Below are 20,019 nucleotides of genomic sequence, written 5' to 3'. Positions count from 1 at the left end.
TTGTCACTTGGGCTTTGGGTGTTATATAGCTAAGAAACTATAGACTAATGTAATGTGACAACAATTTACGCCTGTTTTCTCCTAAGAGTTTCATAGTTTTAGCTCTTATGGTTAGGGCTGTGATCCATTTTGAGTTACATTTTGTATATGGTGCTAGGTAGGGTCCAATTTCGTTCTTTTGCATGTGAATATGCATTTGACTTAGTATCATTTACTGAAGACTATCCTTTCTCTTGTCAAAAATCAACTGACCATAAATGATAAGGGTATGTTTCTGAACTATCAATTCTATTCCACTGATACATACATATAAGTCTAGGTCCCTTGCATTTCCACATAAGTTTTAAGATCAACTTGTCAATTTTTGCAAAAGAGATAGCTGATACTTTGATGCTTTGCATCTGTAAGTTAATTTGGGGAATACTGCCATCTTAACAATATTGTCTTTCAATCCACAAACATGAGCTATCTTTCAATTTATTTAGGTCCTCTTTAATCTCTTTTAGTGATATTTTGTGCACCACTTTGTGTTTTGGGTATATAACTCTTGTATTTCCTTTGTTAAATCTACTCCTAAGTATTTCTTTTTAATGCTGTTGTAAATGAATTATTTTTAATTTCATTGATTTATCTTGATTCTATATCTTGCAACCTTGAACTTGTTTATTAGTTCTAATAGTTTGTGTGTATATATGTGTAATATTTAGGATTTTTGAATATACAAGATACTTCATCTGTGAGCAGAGATAGATTTATTTCTTTATTCCTAAACTGGATTGTTTTTATTTCTTTTTCTTACCAAACTACCTTTGCTAGAACCTCTGGTTCAATTTTGAATAGAAGATATTCTTCTCTTATTCCTGATCTTAAGAGAAACTATTCAGTCTTTCACTGTTAAAAATGATGTTAGCACCTGGCCGGCATGGTTCAGTGGTTGAGCATCGACTTATGAACCAGGAGGTCACAGTTTGAGTCCTGGTCGGGACGGGTTGCAGGCTCGATTCCCAGTATGGGATGTGCAGAAGGCAGCCGATTGATGATTGATGATTCTCTCTCATTGTTGATGTCTCTCTCTCTCTCTCTCTCTCTCTCCCTTCCTCTTTGAAATCAATAACAATATATTTGAAAAAAATAAATAAAATAAAAAATTATATTGGCTGTGGGTTTTTTGTAGATGTCCTTTTTTAGGCTGAGGAGGATCCTTTGCATTCCTATTTTGTTGAGTGTTTTTATCATGAAAATGTATTGGATTTTGTCAAATGTTTTTCTGCATCTATTAAGATGATCATGTGTCTTTTATTCTGTTGATATGGTAGATTGCACTGATATATTTCATGCTAAACTAACCTTGAATTCCTGGATTAAATCCCACATGATCATGCTGTATGATTTTTAATTGCTGCCAGATTTGATTTGCTAGTATTATGTTGAAAATTAATTTAAATTTGTATTTAGACTTTCTATTTCTTCTTAAGTTGTTTGGTAGTTTGTGTTTTGTAGCAATTTGTTCATTTAACCTAGGTTATCTAATTTGTTACAATATAATTGTTCATATTGTTCTCTAATAATCTTTCATTTCTGTAGGACTAGTGATGTTTCTTCTTCAGTAAATTCACTTTTAAATATCATTTTCTTCTAGGTAAAATAAAGTACCCTAACTTCTTTTTTAATTGACCGGGATGGCCTCCTACAATATTAAATATACTGTGGAGTCTTAATTCAATATACTGTTCTATCGCTTTACTGTGCTTCACAGGTATTACAGTTTTTACAAATTGAAAGTTTGTGAAACCCCTGTGTAAAGCATCTATTGGTCCCATTTTTCCAACAGGCTTAGACAACGGTTAGCATTTACTAGCAATAGATATTTAAAACTGTTTAATTGAGGTGTGTAAATTGTTTCTTAAGACATAATGCTATTGCAGTTAATATTCTACAGTATAGTGGAAACATAACTTTTATATGCATTGGGAAACCAAAATATTTGTGTAACTTGCTTATTTGCAGTATTTGGTTTATTGTAGTGGTCTGGAATCAAACCCACAATATTTACAAAGTATGCCTGTAACTGTATTTTAAAGTCTGGGCTTTACGTTTCCATATATTTAGGTTGTTTGGCTCTTACATCAATTTAATTGCCCCTACATAACATTTTGTGAAACTCTTAAAAATTTCCTGTGATTTAATGATACCCTTCCCAGTTTCCTAAACATTTATTTTAGGGGTAGGGAATACCTGAATGTAGATCTTCAAATCTCCATTCGAATTAAAAGTTATAGCTCAAATAAATTAAGTCATAATAATATAAAATCTATTAAATTTAATACAACACTATTTAATGAACATCTACCACATGCTAGGTGCTGTGCAAAGCACTTTATGTGAAATCACAGTAGTGTACCAACATAAACAGCCTTTGAGTCAACTTATGGATTACAAAACCAAATTTGAACCCAGTTTTGTTTGACTGCAGAGCCCACATTCTTAACTGGTGGTTGACACACTTATTTTTAAAAGGGCCAGATCGGCTTGTGGGCTATGTGGTCTTTCTCACAATGACTCAATTCCGCTGTTGTAGCAAGAAAGCGATTATAACAATATGTAAATGATGGGCATAGCTGTGTTCCATTACAATTAGATTTACAAAAAAAGGTAATGAAGCTGCAAGCTGTAGCTTGCCCTCCCCTGCTCTTAACCAAGGCACCATGCTGCTCCTCTGCTTCTCAAAGTCTTCCCTGATGACAATACATAGCAATTTCTTCTGCTTCTGGACTTCTCCCAGAGTAACTGTTGCAATACCAAAGTAGTAAAGTACATACCCTTGTGTTTATATACATGTGTCTTGCAATGTCTTCTTTTGTTAACTATAATGACAAAAGATTATGCCAAGGAGTAAGTGATTTCATATACGGGGCGGAGCAAAAGTAGGTTTACAGTTTTGATTACATGAAACACACAGTTTATTCTTGTATTATTAATTATTAATCATTGTATATTTTCCACATGAACTATAAACCCACTTTTTCCCACCCTGCATTTTGTTGTATCTCTTCATAACACTCAACCCCATGCTACAGACTGTAAGAGTAATTTAGAAATTTATATGTAACTATATCTGGAAAGTTTTGTCTCAAAAAAGCCACTCACCTAAGATCACATGATACAATGTAAAAATTGGACAATAAAGTGTTGATAAGGAAATGCAGACAACTGAAATATAGCCAAGGTCAACATCTTTGATTATGAGTTTTTTTAATGTAGAAAAAAATAGGCATTTATTTTTATTTTCTCAGTTTCAATTTTCTCCTCAGACTTTTCTATTTCAAGGAATCATAACCTATTATAAACACAAATGGCCTGGTGCATGGATTCGTGCACATTGAAAGGAAATTAATTAGAAGAAAGATTCGTGCGTACTGCAAAAAATTACGTCAAAATAGTAAATATAATATAGTATTATAAAATTAAAACACGCGTGCGATTGGCACCAGTGAGAGCTTTATATGTATGGCGCATGCACAAGTCAACATTTATTTTTAAATTGCCAGTGTGCGTAATAAGTACCGGTTGGCCAGTCGGACAGTCGGTCACTTAGCCTTTTTATTTATATATATATATACATAAACTAGAGGCCTGGTGCACAAAATTCGTGCATGGGTAGGGTCCCTAGACCTGGCCAGTGATCAGGGCCAATCGCAGGGCCTTCCTTTCCCGGCTGCCAGCTGGGGCTTTCCTTCGTTCTGCGCCACCCCCTGGTGGTCAGCACACACCATAGCAAGCGATCGAACTCCCAGTCTCCCAGTCGAACTCCCGAGGGGACAATTTGCATATTAGCCTTTTATAGATATAGATAAGTCCAAGATGTGTCATTGTAAGAATGAGTCATAATTTAGGTAATAATCACTATACAGATGTCAATAATATTTTTTACATTTTAGAAATGAGTTATAACACCATTTGGTAGGATTAAAAATTTTTAGAGTGAATTCCTCTCTATGAAATAATGGCTTATTTTTGTGATTTTTTTAGGGGGAGAAAATAAATTTTCTTGAAAAGAATCCTAATATTCAACTGTTCTTTCATTTGCCTTATACCCATAATCTCAAATGCAGTCCACTTGGAGGTTTAAAGCAGATTTATGATAAAATCATCCTTTCAAGAGTTACTGAATAATGTGGTATGGGCCAGATGACCTTTTAACCAGAGATACCAAGTCTCTGAGGAATGCCTTTGCCTAGAAACTTGAAACTTGGTAGTCACAGAAGTGAAAACTTGGTGTAAGAAGACTGGGGTTTCCTAATCTAGGAATAAAACAAACAAACAGGAGGCTCTGAGTCAGAATGATAGAATGAGAAGGAATATAATTTAAAGTTAACATGGTTTTAATGATAAAAGTAGAGCTGAAACAGTTGATTGGTTACTCAAAAAACATTCTCGAACCACTGCTCCCCTGTTTTACCCACCACAAAGACCAAAAATCCTTAATATCTCAACATCCCTTGAAGCACACGCCACATGCCATGGGCCAGTTGGTCAACAGTGGCCATTTGCTGGAGGTCATTGGGAAAGCTTTTTATTTCCTGATTAAAAGAGAAAGGCTTAATAGGTACACCCATTATTCTGCTCTGAACTGGAATGTCAATTATTTTTGAGCCACATAATGTGTATAAAAATTTGCTTTAAGATAATCTTGGATAAAAAGATTTCTTTCTCCCTAAAAATGTTTAATTTTATATTACCAATTATTAGCTAAATCTGATGTTATATTAAAAACATGAATAGTGTCCAGCTGGTATGGCTCAGTGGTTGAGTGTTGTCCAATGCATCAAGGCAGAATATGTTGCTAAAACAAGGGTACGTATTTTAGGACTTTGGTATTGCAACTGTTACTCTGGTAGAAGTCCAGAGGCAGAAGAAATTGCTATATATTGTCATCAGGGAAGGATTTGAGAAGTAGAAGTAGAGGTTGCTGGTTCGATTCCCAGTCAGGGCACATGTCTGGGTTGTGGGCTCGATCCCCAATAGGGGACATGCAGAGGGCAGCCAATCGATGTTTCTCTCTTGTCAATGTTTCTATCTCTCTCTCCCGCTCTCTTCCTCTCTGAAGTCAATAAAACATTTTTAAAAAATGTGAATAGTTATTATTAGGCCTTTATAATTTTAAATAATTAGTATTCTATTTTTAAAAGAACATATCAGAAACTTTGAAATACAGAAAAAATAACTGTCTTAGATATAGTTAATGTACCTTGTGCTCAAACCATCATAATACATAGTTAAGGTTTCCTGATTGAGCAAAAACAATTAATTATACCATTGTTACATAGCTGTGAGAATGCTGGTATTGTACAAATTTCATCCAGTATTATATGTCAAATGAAATGATATAAAATACAATTTAACCTGCCTTGAACATAGAGAAAGTGATTTAATATCTGTAAGCAATTAGGATACTTTGTAGAGGCTTTTAACTGGAAGGCTGAATGTATTTAAAAAACATTAATTGCTTCAATGATTTTAAATTGCTCTGTGAAGTACACAACAATTAAATGCTCCAATAACTGATTTAATTCAAGTGAATGCCCCAAATTATTCATCATAATACAGCATCTATAGCATACAGTAGGAAAACAATAAAATTAACTCATTAAGTTACACAGAGTTAAAAGACCTCATATAAAACTAGTTTTTCCAAACAAAATTTAAGTTATCAAATAATGGCAGAAGCAATGCAGTGTGGGGCAAAATATCAAAAGTATGCCAGTGAGCTCTTCCGAGTCTATTCAAAAGAAGCCAAAATGCTGGGGGGAGGGGTGGGTGGAGAGGGGAAGGGGGCTATAAAGTTGATAGGTAATCATTGAATTGTGCTGTAGAGATCACTTTGTGACCCCTGAGTTACTGTTACTGAGAACTACCAGTATGGTCTGAGCTATATCTGGGAAAAACAATACACTTAGGAAAATGAGGTTATTAAATCAGAGTCAATTCCATTTGCCTTCCTTCCCACACTAAATTATGAGCCTTATGCAGCTCAGAAGATTCCTTTCCTACGCTGAACCAGAAGGGGGCCTTGAAGCAGTGGCTGGAATTTGAGGTGCCATGCACACACTTCAGCAGCTATGCTGCACAGACTGCCAGCAGTGAGCCGTTAGTGCCAAATCTCAGAGCTCATCCCTTCCCATGCTGGATCAAAGATGACCAAAACCTGTATAATTTAGGTATAATAAGCCTGAATAAGGCCTCCCAATGCAACCATTTAATTAAAAATAGAACATTTAAGACCAGTTAAATTTTAGTTAAGCTAAAGCCTCATATTACTGGTACAATTATCTATTTTTCTCTATTTCTGTGTCAAGAAAAAAAAAGTCCTAAAAAGTGTTTGTACCTATGTTGGGGAGTGTCACTTACAAGCACATCTTTGAGTCAGCACAGTTCTAGAGGCAAGGAGAAACCACATAAATTCCAAATGACATCCAATTAATAAATTTATATCTAAAGTACACACACACACACACATACACACACATATATACAAGGTTGCAGTTAATAGCAATGTTTGCTCTATTCATTCAGAAATCCAACAAAATACAGCAATACTTATATTTAGTTCTATATAAGCAACTATTGTGGGCAGAGGGCAGAATTTGGTGCTAAAACTGATGTCTAAGAAAAATCACTTTTCAGGTTGTACTTGACTGTGAAAAATGTAAAATGATACTTCATTACAGGTTGTCAAGTATTTAAACAAATTGTTACCACGTACAAACTATGCCTAAGGCTCTCAAAGTAAATACAAAGGTAAATGAAACTGTCTTAGTTCTGAAGATCCTCTGCATCTGGTAAAGACAATTATGAACTCAGCTAACTCTGCACAAGGTACAATGCTAAGCATTAAGAGTAATCCTGAAGGAACATGATGAAGGAAGATTAATCAATCGTTAGTTCTAAGCCAGTTTGTATATATCAATATGCTAGTAATCGTTAAAACACAAAGGACAGTTAAATATCTGCAGTATTAAATTTACTACTAAAGAACTATTTACAATTAACTAGACTTCTCCAGGTCTTATAATAATGAAAATAAAAAACACATTGAAATTCTTAATTCTAACACTAATCAGATTAATCCATTTCTGCAAGGTCAAATGCACAGAACAGTAAGTGCCCAACTCCACATGCATGTCAACACAATCAGTCTGACTTTTCTTCTTGTTCTTCTTTTTTTTTTTTTTTTAAGAAGGAATGATTAGAAAAATGGATGGGCCAATTGAGGTTTTATAGAATGAATTATGCTCTTTATACATAAGCTTCAACGAAGGTACTTTATGGGAGGTAACATAGTGGTGAGCCATACAGAGGCTTTCCTGGTTGTAAAAAGACCTCTGGTGCCACCAGTGGGAGAGCCTCTTCTGCTCACTCACATTCCCTATCCTTGGGACAAATTTAGAAACACTGGCCTACAAAGTAGTAGATAAGTCCTTTTGCAGCCCACACAGTCTGAATCAAATAAATAGGGCTTAACTGACACGTTTGCAAAGGCTAACCAGCACAAAGACATCCTCAGTAAGCTTAATTAATAGTAATTATTCTGTGAAGTAGAATAGTAGAATAATAGTAATTTTTCTTTGACAGACAATTGACTCTTGTCTATCCAAGTGCAAGACATCTCAGTGAGTACAATCCAATTTTTAAAAAATGGGCAAAGGACCTGAATAGACACTCCTCCAAAGAGGACATATAGATAGCCAATAGACATATGAAAAGATGCTCAAGATTACTAATCATCAGAGAAATGCAAATGAAAACCAAAGTGAGATATCACCTCACACCTGACAGAATGGCTGTCAGTAAATCAACCAACAAGTGCTGGGAGGATGTGGAAGAAAGGGAGCCCTCGTGCTCTGCTGGTGGGAATGCAGACTGGTGCAGTCACTATGGAAAACAGTATGGAGTTTCCTCAAAAAATAAAAAATGGAACTGCCTTATGACCCAGGGATTCCCCTTCTGGGAATATATCTGAAGAAATCTGAAACACTATGCACCCCTATGTTCATTGCAGCGCTATTTACAAAAGCCAATATTTGGAAGCAGCCCAAGTGCCCATCAGTAGATGAGTTATAAAAAAGCTGTGGTACATTTAGAAAATGGAATACTACTCAGCTGTAAAAAAGGAAGGAAATCTTACATTTTCCAACAGCATAGATAGACCTGGAGAGTATTATGCTAAGTGGAATAGGCCAACGAGAGAAAGACATGTACCATTTGATTTCACTGATATGTGGAATCTAATGGGGAAAAAAAAGGAACTAACAAGCATAATAGAGACAGACTCATAGATACAGAGAACTCATAGCTGTCAGAGGGGAGGGAGTTTGGGGGGCTGGGTGGAAAAAGGTGAAGGATTAAGCAAACAAATAAACTCACAGACACAGACAACAGTATGGGATTACCAGAAAGAAAGGGGTGGAAGGAGGGAAGAGGGTAAAGGGAGGATAAATGGTGATGGAAGTAGACTTGACTTTGGGTGTTGAACACAATACAATATACAGATGATATATTCATAGAATTATATACCAGAAGCCTATATACTTTTATTAACCAATAAATTCAATAACTTTTTTTAAAAAAGTATTGGTCAATGGTTCTAATTTAGTAGGTGGTTCTAGGGCCTTTTTCTTTTAGAGCGAGTGAGAGAGAGATAATGGGAGAATGAGAGAGAGAGAGAGAGAGAGAGAGAGAGAGAGAGAGAGAGAAACATCGATCTATTGCCTCCCATAGCGCTCTGGCAGGGGACTGAACCTGCAACCTGTGTATGTATCCTGACCTGGAATAGAACCCATGACCCTCCAGTGCATTGGACATTGAATGATGCTCCAACCAAGTGAGCTACACAAGCCAAGGGTAGAGCTATTTCTTTATGCTGAGCATGATATACATCACTCAGAACCAGAAGATAGAAAAAAGTGTGTAGTCCAGTCTAGATGGTTTGGCTCAGTGGATAGAGCATCAGCCTGTGGACTGAAGGGCCCTGGGTTTGATTCTAGTCAAAGGCACATGCCCAGGTTGCAGGCTCGATTCCCAGTAGGGGGCATGCAGGAGGCAGCCAATCAATGATTCTTTCTCATCACTGGTGTTTCTATCTCTCTCTCCCTTTCCCTTCCTCTCTGAAATCAATAAAAATCTATTTTTTTCCAAAGTATGTATTCTACAGTAGCTAATAATCTAGTTACTTAAAACACACTCACCAAACTTGAAAAACTAAATTCTGAAAACAAGAGGTAAGATTAAAAATGGAATGACATATCTTTATCTTTGTATAATAATTAATCCTGATCCCTAAAGCAGTTCTTAACCTTAGGAGTTTGGCTTAAAAGGGGACTGGTGTGTGTGTGACTCTTGCTCATCTTTAGTGTCTGTTATTAAGGGGCAAAACATCATTTTAGGTTTTTACTTCTTTTTAATATTATATCCAGATAATAATAAGTTTCACTTAGAAGTGACTATAAATGCATGATCTTTCTGCTTTCCTTTAATGACCCATTATTATTAAAAATCTAATGAATTAATGTCAATCTGACTCCAATTACAATGGCAATGTAAGAAAGTATTGTATCGCACTATGGATATAGGCCTCTAAAGATTAATGATTGGGTGGGAGGCCATGGAATCACTTATAGGCATTTAATTTTTTAAAAAAATCAAATCTCTTTGTTCTTGCTAAGGGCATGTTTCTCAAACAGTTTTCTTCATATCTATTCCAACTTCGTAAAGCCCCTATCCCTACCTACCCCACTGCACCAAAATCATTTGATCTTGAACCTTTAAGTCATCAGTGAATCATCCTGTTAGAAAGAGAAATTCATGCTACTCAATAAGCTTAGTTATAATTTTAAATTAAAAAATAGTCCAAAATGTATTTTGTAACCAAGTCTCTGGCTAAAGAACATTAATCCCCAGAGCATCTTCCATTCAAGAGAGGCAGTCTGCACTCCATTGTTTTTCTTTCTCATCCTATCATATATTCACTCATAGCCATACACAAATAATAAAAATCAAGAGCAGAATAAATAATATGCTGTTAACCTAGGTAGTGCTTTACATAAATTCTGAACTGCCTTGTACTATACCTTCTCAACACCAGTAACATACAATCAATGTCTTCAGATTATCTGAGATTTAATATGAACATCAATTTAAAATGTCAAGAGTTCAAGTTATAATACCCAAGTACCATATATTGCTAATGATATCCTCCCTTATAAAAACATGATCTTCTGTCTCCCAAATGGTATAGGAACCCAATCTCATTCATTGACATAATAAAAAGAATTCATCTTGGAAACAGGTGAAAAATCCCGTGCTTTAATATCACAAACTCATTCCTTCCTAATGATATGCTATCCTTCATTATAGCTCAGAGTAGAAGACATATGCATAGTTGGGATTCAAAGTACATCTGAATTTCAACAGTTCGGTTTTATTTTCTTTCCCATTTACTTGGTTATTAACTGATCACCAACCAAACTCTTCCAAAAAGATCTTTAATAAAAGCTCTGAAAGAACCTCATTGCCAGTATTGTTATTAATTATTATTATTACACGAGGAAAATAAACCATTGACAGCAAGTGTTCAATTTCATAAAATGAATCACTAGCAGAGTCTGAGACTGATTCAGGACAATCCACATGATCACAAATAACAAGGGCAAACAATATTTTCCAAGCCCCACTATACCCTAGCATCCATTCCCCTCTCCCCCCACCTCCCAGGCACTGAAAATCATTTTCACAGGGTCATATCAGCTATGTGGATTAATAGACTTGCCCATGATGTAGCAAAGATTAAATCAGACCCTTAGCATGGCTGCTAAGTTTAGTGGCTACTGTTGCTTTTTCCTTTAAGCCCTCAGCTGCTTCTAATACTTGCCTGATCTGCCTGGGGACAATCTAAAGGCGGCTGTTTTTCCAAGACCTGTCAGCCTATCTATTTCCCTGGTGTGTGAGAGTGTAGAAGGGGGTACTGGAGGGGAGGAGTAAATACAGTGATAAGTCACTTAGGTTTACCATGGTAGCACATTGGTGGGAATGAACTTTAAGCTATGAATAGAATTCCTTCCAGCCATTTCTTTTCAAAAAGGAATTTTGTGTGCCTTACAGTAAAATACAATCCGAAACTTGTAAATAAATCAAGACAGCATAAAAACAAGAAAATAGAAGGTAATCAAGAGTCAAAAAAAAAATCCAGATTAAAATATTCAGGAAAACTCTGAAATATACAACTGTCACAATGAAAACATTTCAGAGCAAAATGTGCTGCAATATGCTACTATGATTAAAAGCTATGTGATCTGAGGAACCTCTAACAAAAAGAAAAACAACTAGGCAAATAGCTTTTTACATACTTTTCTAAAAAGGATAGGCTGCAATATTGTCATAGTTACACAAAGGTAGATACATCTCTCATCTTCACCTACAATTAAAACATATCTTCATCCATAGGTATTTAATTACATTACATCATCTGTGGTTTAACACCAAGAATAAACTTATTTTATGATACTATTACAAGTGTTTTCATTGGAATCCCATCATAACACATACGAAGGGTAATCAATTAGCACATGCTGTTTAAGCAGAAAAGATCCTCTTATAGCTCCTCTTGTACTTTGTAATTAATTAATATTTCTTAATGTACAAATATTACCGGATATGTACAAATGACAGAATTAGGAGCAGCAATGAAGTACATCATATGTTCCTACTGTAGGCTGAGTCCTGGTCTTTGTTCCAATAGTCTAAAGCCACTGGAAGGAAAGCTAAGTATCCATCTACTAAAACATATTTTTACATTATTGCTGGCAAAAGTTCTTCTGATAGGTTTAGTCATCGTGAGTATTCCTGCCTGCAATTTGCTTCTTTAATACAAATCTCTTTCAATCCTAGGAACCTGCGGTACCATCACCCGGGAAAACAGGTCGGTGGCATGATAATCTGATAAGACAATGTAAAGGGTAGATATTGAAGAATGCAAAGTTATTTTCGCAATGAAAGAGTTCTGAAGTAATTCTGCATCGGTGACAATTTTTCTTTTTCTTTTTTTTTACCAGCTACGCACCTCTATCTAGATAACTAACATTCACCTTGTTCTCAATGAACAGTATATTCTTTCCCTCAATCTTACAATCTCCCTGAACAGTTTTCAAGGCACAACTCAAACAAAAAAAACATTAGCCACGCCCTTTATACCCAGCGTCAAGCCACCTTTTGCTTCCCATCCCCTCGCCGAAGTCGAAAAATGTACATTTCACCTAAAAGGGTTTGCACCAGTTCTCTAATCCGAGTCAGACTCTTTTTTTAGCCGTGCCTTGATCTAATTCCTGTTGGAAGAAGCTTTCTCCCGGGCAAGGTGCAGGCGCCAGAAGAAACACTTAGGCTTACCTCCCACACACCTGCAACCCCAGGCGGGATGCGGGAGCTGATGCTCAGAGGACTGCGCTCTGCTCCGCTCCTCTCCTCTCCCGTTCCTGCTCTCCTCTCTCCGGGAAAACTAAGTCCAGGCTGCGCCTCCGGCTGCTACAGGAACACAAGCTCCGCCTTCCCCTCCTCTAGTTGGCGAATTCGGCAGCTGCGGCTCCTCCCCCTGCTGTTTCTGCAGCTGCCCCGGCTGGCGGCGGCGGGAAGATGCTGTCCGGTACCTCCCGGATCCCTGCACTTCTGCAGCTATTCCGTTGCGCCCCTTTCCCCGGGGACCTCTCTCCTGTCTCTCCGTAGCTTCACACCCGGTGCTACCCCCCACTCTCCACCCCCCGCTCTGCCCGGGCACCTCCGCAAGGAGTCCAGGCTCAACCTCTCTCCCCGCGACTCGCAGGTCTGGCCGCCCGATGTGTCTGGGGCTCGGCCGCTTTCGTGGAAGCTGCTCCTGGGGCCGGGGACCGTCCCCACACTGTACCGTCCCTCCACCCCGGCGACTCCCCACATGTGCCCATTCCGCCCGTGTCCACAGTTCAGTAGCTCCACGTCCCCTACTTTGCACTCTGCCCCACCAACCCACTTCCCTTCCTTCCTCGGCCCCGCTAGTCCGCCCCCACAATGGGTGAGTAGCCGCGGGCCTACCCGGCACCCTGATTGGCGCAGGTGAGAACTGACCCCTCCCTTCCTCCTCTTTCCGTGCACCCTCTCAGTTCAATTCACCAACTCCCGCAAAGGCAGGGAACTCTCCTACTATTGGCTAGAAGTGTCCCCACCCATCGTCTTAGGCTCCGCCGCACTGCCTCTCGGGAAGTGTAGTCTTGCCTGTGCCTGAATTGCCGACGCCGCCGGCGAGTGGAACTACGAGCCCCCATAGGCCCCTGCGCGACTCCGGCTGGGCAGGATTCCGGACAACGCCTGGTTCCTCTCGGGTCCTTCCGGCGTCGCCGGAGTGAATTGATCCGGGAGTTGAAGAGGGCTCGAAGGTGGGAAGTGAAGTCAGTGCCTCAGTTGCCGGTAAGGTGTGGCTGCTCCGTCTCTGTTCCCGTAGCCCCGCGCAGAGCCCAAGAGGTTTGGGATCACACTGGGGCCGTGGCTGGGGCACTCGGGCTTGGTTCTGGCAGGCGGAGCGGACGGGGCTGGGAACGGGGCCCTATGGGCGTACGCGAGGTTACCCTACGCGAGTGGCGTAAAGCGGTTTGTAAATGCCGCTTGCCCTGCTTGGGCCCGGACGCCTCCAGGAAGTCTCCTCTTGGTGGGGGCGGGAGGGGAAGGGCGAGGTTGGCCTCTGGTTCCCCCGGAGAAGGGGGAGGGCGGATGTACCTGGGGTGGGGTCCTCTTCAGGTGTGGCTTGGGGAGGGGTGATGGGGCTGCTGTTTTTCCCGGCTGTAGAAGTAGGATAGGGAGGGGAGGAGGGAGGAAAAGACGCGTAGGGACTCTGTTCTTGGGGTGACTCAGGTTATGCCCTTTGAGGAAAGAGAGCTGTAAAAGCAAGAGGGAAATGTTGACAGGGACCTACGGATTCAGTTCTAGTTTCATGATGTGGCCCCTCTAAGGAGGTACAGTTTTTCCCTTAGCAGAAAACCTTCACCCTCTTAGGGTTACTCCTAAGAGATGTGTACACCTTGACTGTCTGCAAAGAGCATTCACGTTGGGATGCTGGTGAGGAAACGGAGGGGGTAAATGATGTGCCCAAGGTCACACACGTAGGGACAGGTCCTCCGAATTTGTCGTCCCGATTCTGCATCAGCTGCTGCACCAGAAGGAGAGTTGGTTGTGGTTTCTGAAGAGGGTGGAGAAAGTTGCAAAGCACTGCATTCTAGGTATTTCTTAAGAAGCCATTTGTGAGGTGAAGACCTTTTAAACTGGGGAGGAATTCCTCCATTTAAAAAAGGACACATTCTAACCTTTTTGGGGGAAAAGTCGGTTTCAACTTACATATTTTTTTTCCCTTTACTAGGGAATATTAAATGATGGACTTTACTACTACTTGAAACAGTAGACAATGATATGGGAGAAAGTCAGTTAATACATCCCATCCCTTAGTTAAAAGATAATTATTTTCCCTTCCTACCTTAGGACTGTTTTTTTTTCTCTCATTTCATAAAACTGACCACAATGGGATTGAAATTCTTTCATAAAACTTATTTTACACTTTAAAAAAAATAATACAGCATCAAGAAAGTTTAGTGTGATCATTACTAGAAAAGAAGATACATTGTATTTCTTGGAGGTAATAACACATTTTTGTTGATTTTTTAAAAAATTTATTTTCCCCTCGTTTTCTTGGATCTGGGATGTTTGCATAAATAATGCCAGGCTCGTACATATTTCATTTTTCTTGGCATCATCTATGATTTTTAACTCATTCTTAAATTAAAGAATGGAAAAATGGGACATTAATGTTTTATATTAAGTAGAAAGTACTGTACTTGTTCTAGTCTTATCCTTTACAATTGTTAGTATGACCAGTTATAGCTCATGAATATTATTGGATAGTTCTTTAATAGAATTTGGAGTGTATTCCTTGACTTCAGGATTTCTTCTTGGTAAGTTTATAAACAAGAATCAGGTGATAGCAGGTAATCAATCAGTCCTGGTTTACTGTTGTATACATTGAAATATGCTGCATTTTGAATGTACTTTGCAATTATTAATATTATCACCTTCTGAACGCAAAAACATTTTCTAGAATCAGAGGTATTAGGTTCCCCTATTATTGATGGTCTGGAAATTAGTATGACATTTAAAATAGGAGAGAGGTATAATACTGTAGAATGAAGTAAAATCAGGAATAACACAGGAAGACCAGCTAAACAAATGGAGAATTATGTGGGGGTTAACTGGCTTTGTGCTGAATTGGAAGGATGTGGTAGTTTTAGTAGACCATACGCTGAACACGAGTGAGTGATTGATAGTAAAGCAAGAATGTTATTTTATAGAAGGCAATGTAGGCATTTACTTTTTGTTGGGGAAGTGTGAAATGAGTTTTTCTGCCTTTTGGCATGCAGCTGTGAGGTTGTGGAATGAGCTTTTGAAGTAAAAGGCAAATTTGGAAGTAAACAATATAATGCACTTGCTCAGCATGTGTTGTTTTTTCCCTTCATTTAGTTTTACCACTAACTTCATTTCTGAGATTCAGTTTTTGTACTTCACCCATGTTGTCATGATGGAGTAATGTTTCTGTATCTTTCAGTCACATACTGGAATACTGTGGTCATTTTGGATATCTGCACATTGAATAATTTAAGGTTCACAGGTATATGTGTGCAGTTGTATTTTTATACTGATTTTGCAGGAGCCTTGTGTCAGCCTTTTTATATCATTTCTTACAGGATTTAGGATGTCTCCCATATATATTTATCTCTTTCTTTTTAAGGATACAAGGTCATAAGAATATGTGTATTATCATTGTATTTCCAGTAGTTAAAATATTGAGTACCTGTTTACAAAGAGAATGAAGAGTTTTCGATTGGTTAAGTGCAAAGACATGTAACTGGTCACTGGTGGAACCAAGACCTTATGCAGGTGTTCTTTCTGCAACTCAGTTTCCTTAGATTATTTATTTTGCATGAGAAAAAGACTTTAAGTGACTTAAATATTCAGATACTGTTACCCTCTTACTCTGTTTTATACTGACAACTTATATTTTGTCTCCTATCTAGCTCTCTGCCTTAATCCCCAGCCTTTCTCATTTACTGTGCCTTTCAATTACTATATGTACATAAACTCTTTCCTGACTTGGGGGACTTTGTATATGTTCTGTCCCCACTGCCTGGAGTGCTTCTCCTCCCCTTCCCAAAGCTGGCGACCTTCTAGTAATTTTCAAGTCTCAGTTTAAATGTCAGGGGAACTTTTCCTGACCTCTTTGACCATTCCTTCCTAAAATTAGAATAAGTTCCCATGATGTCTTCACCACACTCTGTACTTCTCCTTTGTAGCAGCATCACAATAGGAACTTAACTGTTTCTGTATTTATTTGATAAATGTCTGAATCCCTCATTAGGCTATACCCAGGGCCCTATCATTTGTCATGTGCCTTAATTCCCTACTTACACAGTATCTGGCATAAAGTAAATGCCCAGTAAATATTTGCTGAATGAATGAAGAAATGATTGAATGGATGAGTGCATTCATGCACATTGCCTCCAGCACTCTGTTAGGGACAGAAATACAGAAATGAGTGAAGCAGAAATGCTTCCCACCCTTAGTAAAAAAGAGTTATTAACAGAAGTTTAATATAAATTGTAGAAAGGTATTTCTTGGAGAGCTCTAAAATCAGGGTAGTTTCCCAGCCAGCGTGGCTCAGTGGTTGAGCATGGACCTGTGAACCAGTGCAGGAGATCACAGTTCAGTTCCCAGTCAGGGCACATGCTCAGGTTGTGGGCTTGGTCCCCAATGTGGGGTCTGAAGGAGGCAGAGGATCAATGAATCTCTCTTTATCATTGGTGTTTCTATCTCTCCTCCCTTCCTCTCTGTAATCAGTAAAAATATATTTTAAAAGATAAATAAAATCAGGATAGTTTTCTATGGGTAAATGACACAGGAGTCATTTTCTATTACAGAAAACTTTCTCTGTTTATAACAGAGCATTTTAAGAGACCTTATCATTGTCCTATATTTTGCAAGCAACATTCATTATAACAAAATAGAAGAAACCAACTTTTAATGAATTTTCTTCTTCCCTAAAGTTATCTTATTTTGTCCTCATCAAAATATTTCCTTTTTACTTTGTTATTGCATTTTGATTTTTAACCATGGTATTTTCCTTTGACTTTTACGTTTAGTATTACTTGCTTTAGACAGGTAACTTTGTAAAGCTGAGTAGTGCTTGTTTCAAATGAGCTTATATTTTAGGCTTCTTGAAAAAATTCATATTTCATTAGGTTTTATGGTAATATTTTATTTGCTATCAACCTAGATACTTATGAGAGTAAAAATATCATTTTATTAACATGTAAACTAAGTTTCAGGAATAAATTTGTATTAGGTTTTGGTCTTGAAAAATCCTTTAATCCTTTGCAGTACAACAGTAATGGCATAGAATAAATTCAACAGCTCTGAGTTGCTGTGGTCTTATATGCTTTTCTGAGTTTACCAATTCACTCTCGCACAAGATATTGCCAAAAAAGTGATGTTGATATTTGGCTTTAAAATTTGATAATTCTCCCAACTTTTATTAAATAAAGTTTTTGATAAATTCTAAACTCACTTTCTTAAAAGTCAGTCCTTCTGTTATTAGAATCTTGGGTAAAATTTTATCTTTACTTAACAAAGATGTGGAGGATAAAACTGAAGTAGTACTTCTTACATGTTGTTGGTTTCTTCAGGTCAAAATGATAGATAATGTTAGAATTTGAAGTTAATGCCATGATAAATTAATTTTCTCCATAATATAAACTATAAAAGTGATTTAGCAATTAGTGTCATTGATTGTATACATATTGCATTTGAAATGTCAATGAAGGTTGCAGTCTTAGAGACTTCGGTTGTAGGAATATACTCAGTGTAAAAAATGAAAGCACCTGCATTACAGCAATTAGAAATAATTTATTTCCAGAAAGGTAAGCAGTGTAACTTGGTGATCTATTTTTGTCAGTATGAAGACAAAAAATTTAGTTTTCTAATTTTAGCTACATTGATTGAATCTTGGATGTATTATAATATCACAATCCTATTTTTTGAGGTCACCCTTACATTTTTGTAATGAGTAATCCTTTTTTTTAACTACCCAAAATTGGATCTATTTAGTTCCACTCTCATCTTTCTACAGTTGCCTAGAATCAAGTGTTGCTATAAAAAAGAAAGAAAGAGAGAAAATAAAAATGGGATTTTAATAGCAGACTTATAAATTATTGGGTAGCCGGAATGGAACATATTAAGTGGTAGTCACTGTTTACTCAGGCCAGCACCTTGGGAATAAATTTACCAGAATTAAGTGTAGATTTCATAGTAATGACAATTTGGTTTGTTTCATTTATCAAATATTTATTGAGTATACCTTATGTGTGAAACTGCCTTAAATTTTCTTTGGAATGAGTTGGGATATAATATGATGACCAATTGAGTGGTAACTAAGTGCCAGGCATCATACTACTAGTAAACATTTTACATGATCTCATGATCCTCTCAATTCTCTGAGGTAGAGGCACTATTATCCCCAGTTTGAATGAGGAAACTAAAGCATAGAGAGCTTAAGCAACTTGCCCAATGTCACACAACCAGCAATTGCTTAGAAGTAGTGTTTGAATCCAGGTAGACTCAAGAGACCTTATTTTTAATCATTTCTTTGTAAATCATGTTAGTGATTGAGCTCTATTAGAGGGTAGTTAGATTTAGAGTTGCAGTTAACAAAGAAGTTGTATCCTAGATGCTAAAGTCAGTGTGGCAGAGAAAAACTTGTATTCAAACAATTGAAAATAATCCCTTTGGAGACTAACATAATTTCAACATAGCCACTTTTTCCTCTAACATTGGAATAGAATTACTTTTCTTGTAAATGCTAGGTGAAGTATTTGACTTGTTATTCAGAGGCCATGTTGGAAAAGAAATACGTAAAATTATAGGAATAGTACAGGAATCACAGTATGGTGAGTTGCTCATTGTGAGATCCACTGTGAGTTTAAATCTGGTGGGGTATGGTGGGGTGGAGGTGGCACAGGGTAGCAAGTCCATGTCTCATCTCCTTTCTTTTGGGGTTTATGTGCATTGAGTGGAATTACAATCATTATGTACTTTAATAGTTATTTTTCTGTGTTTTTTTTTAAATATTTTTATTGATTTCAAAGAGGAAGAGAGAGAGAACCATGGATTGGCTGCCTCCTGCACACCCCCAGTAGGGGGTGGGAGTAGGAGTGGATATTAAGCCCGCAACCCCGGCATGGGCCCTGGCCCGAATTTGACCACGGACCCTTTAGTCCGCAGGCCGACGCTCTATCCACTGAGCCAAACCAGCTAAGGCTGTTTTCTTCAAAATAATGTTAAACATGTCTGTTGAATTTATATACAGTGTGTGTGTGTGTGTGTGTGTGTGTGTGTGTGAGATAGAGATAGATAGATAGATATAGATCCTATATAATAAAAGGCTAATATGCAAATAGTCCGAATGGCGGAACAACTGGTTTCTGTGACATGCGCTGACCACCAGGTGGGCATCAGCTGCAGCGGGATGGTGGAGCAGGTGAGTGCGGGCGCCAGACCAAGGCAGGGCGCTGGTCGCTATCATCGGGGCCAGCCTCTGGTGGTTACTGAAAATTCTTTGCTCCCACGCCGTGGTCCCGCCCAGCATTTGCACCTGCTGCTGGTGCCAGCCCCACTCGCACCCAATGCCAGTGCCTGGCGCCAGCACCAATCGCTCGTTGCCGTCAGTGGGTGCGAGTGACAGTTGCTGGCCCCATTGCACCTCAAGGCTTCTCCACCTCCCCCTGCTCCTGAGGGGAGATTGGGGCTGGCAGCCATTTCTCGCACCCACTGCCAGTGCCGGCCACACTTGCACCCACAGCTGGCGTTGGAGCCGTCAGTCACACCCTCTGCCAGTGCCTGGCGCCAGTC

At 38.4% G+C, this 20,019-nt stretch overlaps 2 protein-coding genes across 6 annotated transcripts in view; one reads left to right on the top strand and one right to left on the bottom strand.

Annotated features, from left to right (window-relative positions):
• The window catches only part of SERPINI1 (serpin family I member 1), a 77,668-nt gene extending 64,926 nt beyond the window's left edge, over window positions 1-12,742 (bottom strand). The window contains exon 1 of one of the 2 annotated variants that reach the window (XM_008142262.3): window positions 12,439-12,742. The gene's annotated coding sequence lies outside the window, so the exon portion shown is untranslated. Of the gene's footprint in view, window positions 1-9,788; window positions 9,804-12,438 lie in introns of those variants that run through there. The other variant, XM_054713705.1, reaches the window with a different exon arrangement.
• Window positions 12,743-13,359: 617 nt separating this feature from the next.
• Window positions 13,360-20,019, top strand: part of PDCD10 (programmed cell death 10) — a 48,512-nt gene continuing 41,852 nt past the window's right edge. For 3 of the 4 annotated variants that reach the window (XM_054713700.1, XM_054713703.1, XM_008142261.3), the window contains exon 1: window positions 13,360-13,485. The gene's annotated coding sequence lies outside the window, so the exon portion shown is untranslated. Of the gene's footprint in view, window positions 13,486-13,520; window positions 13,540-20,019 lie in introns of those variants that run through there. The other variant, XM_054713702.1, reaches the window with a different exon arrangement.

Source organism: Eptesicus fuscus, chromosome 3 (genome assembly GCF_027574615.1).
Source record: "Eptesicus fuscus isolate TK198812 chromosome 3, DD_ASM_mEF_20220401, whole genome shotgun sequence".
NCBI classification, from domain to species: Eukaryota; Metazoa; Chordata; class Mammalia; order Chiroptera; family Vespertilionidae; genus Eptesicus; species Eptesicus fuscus.
Note: the sequence above shows the minus strand (reverse complement) of the source record. Positions and strands in the feature narration are given on the sequence as shown.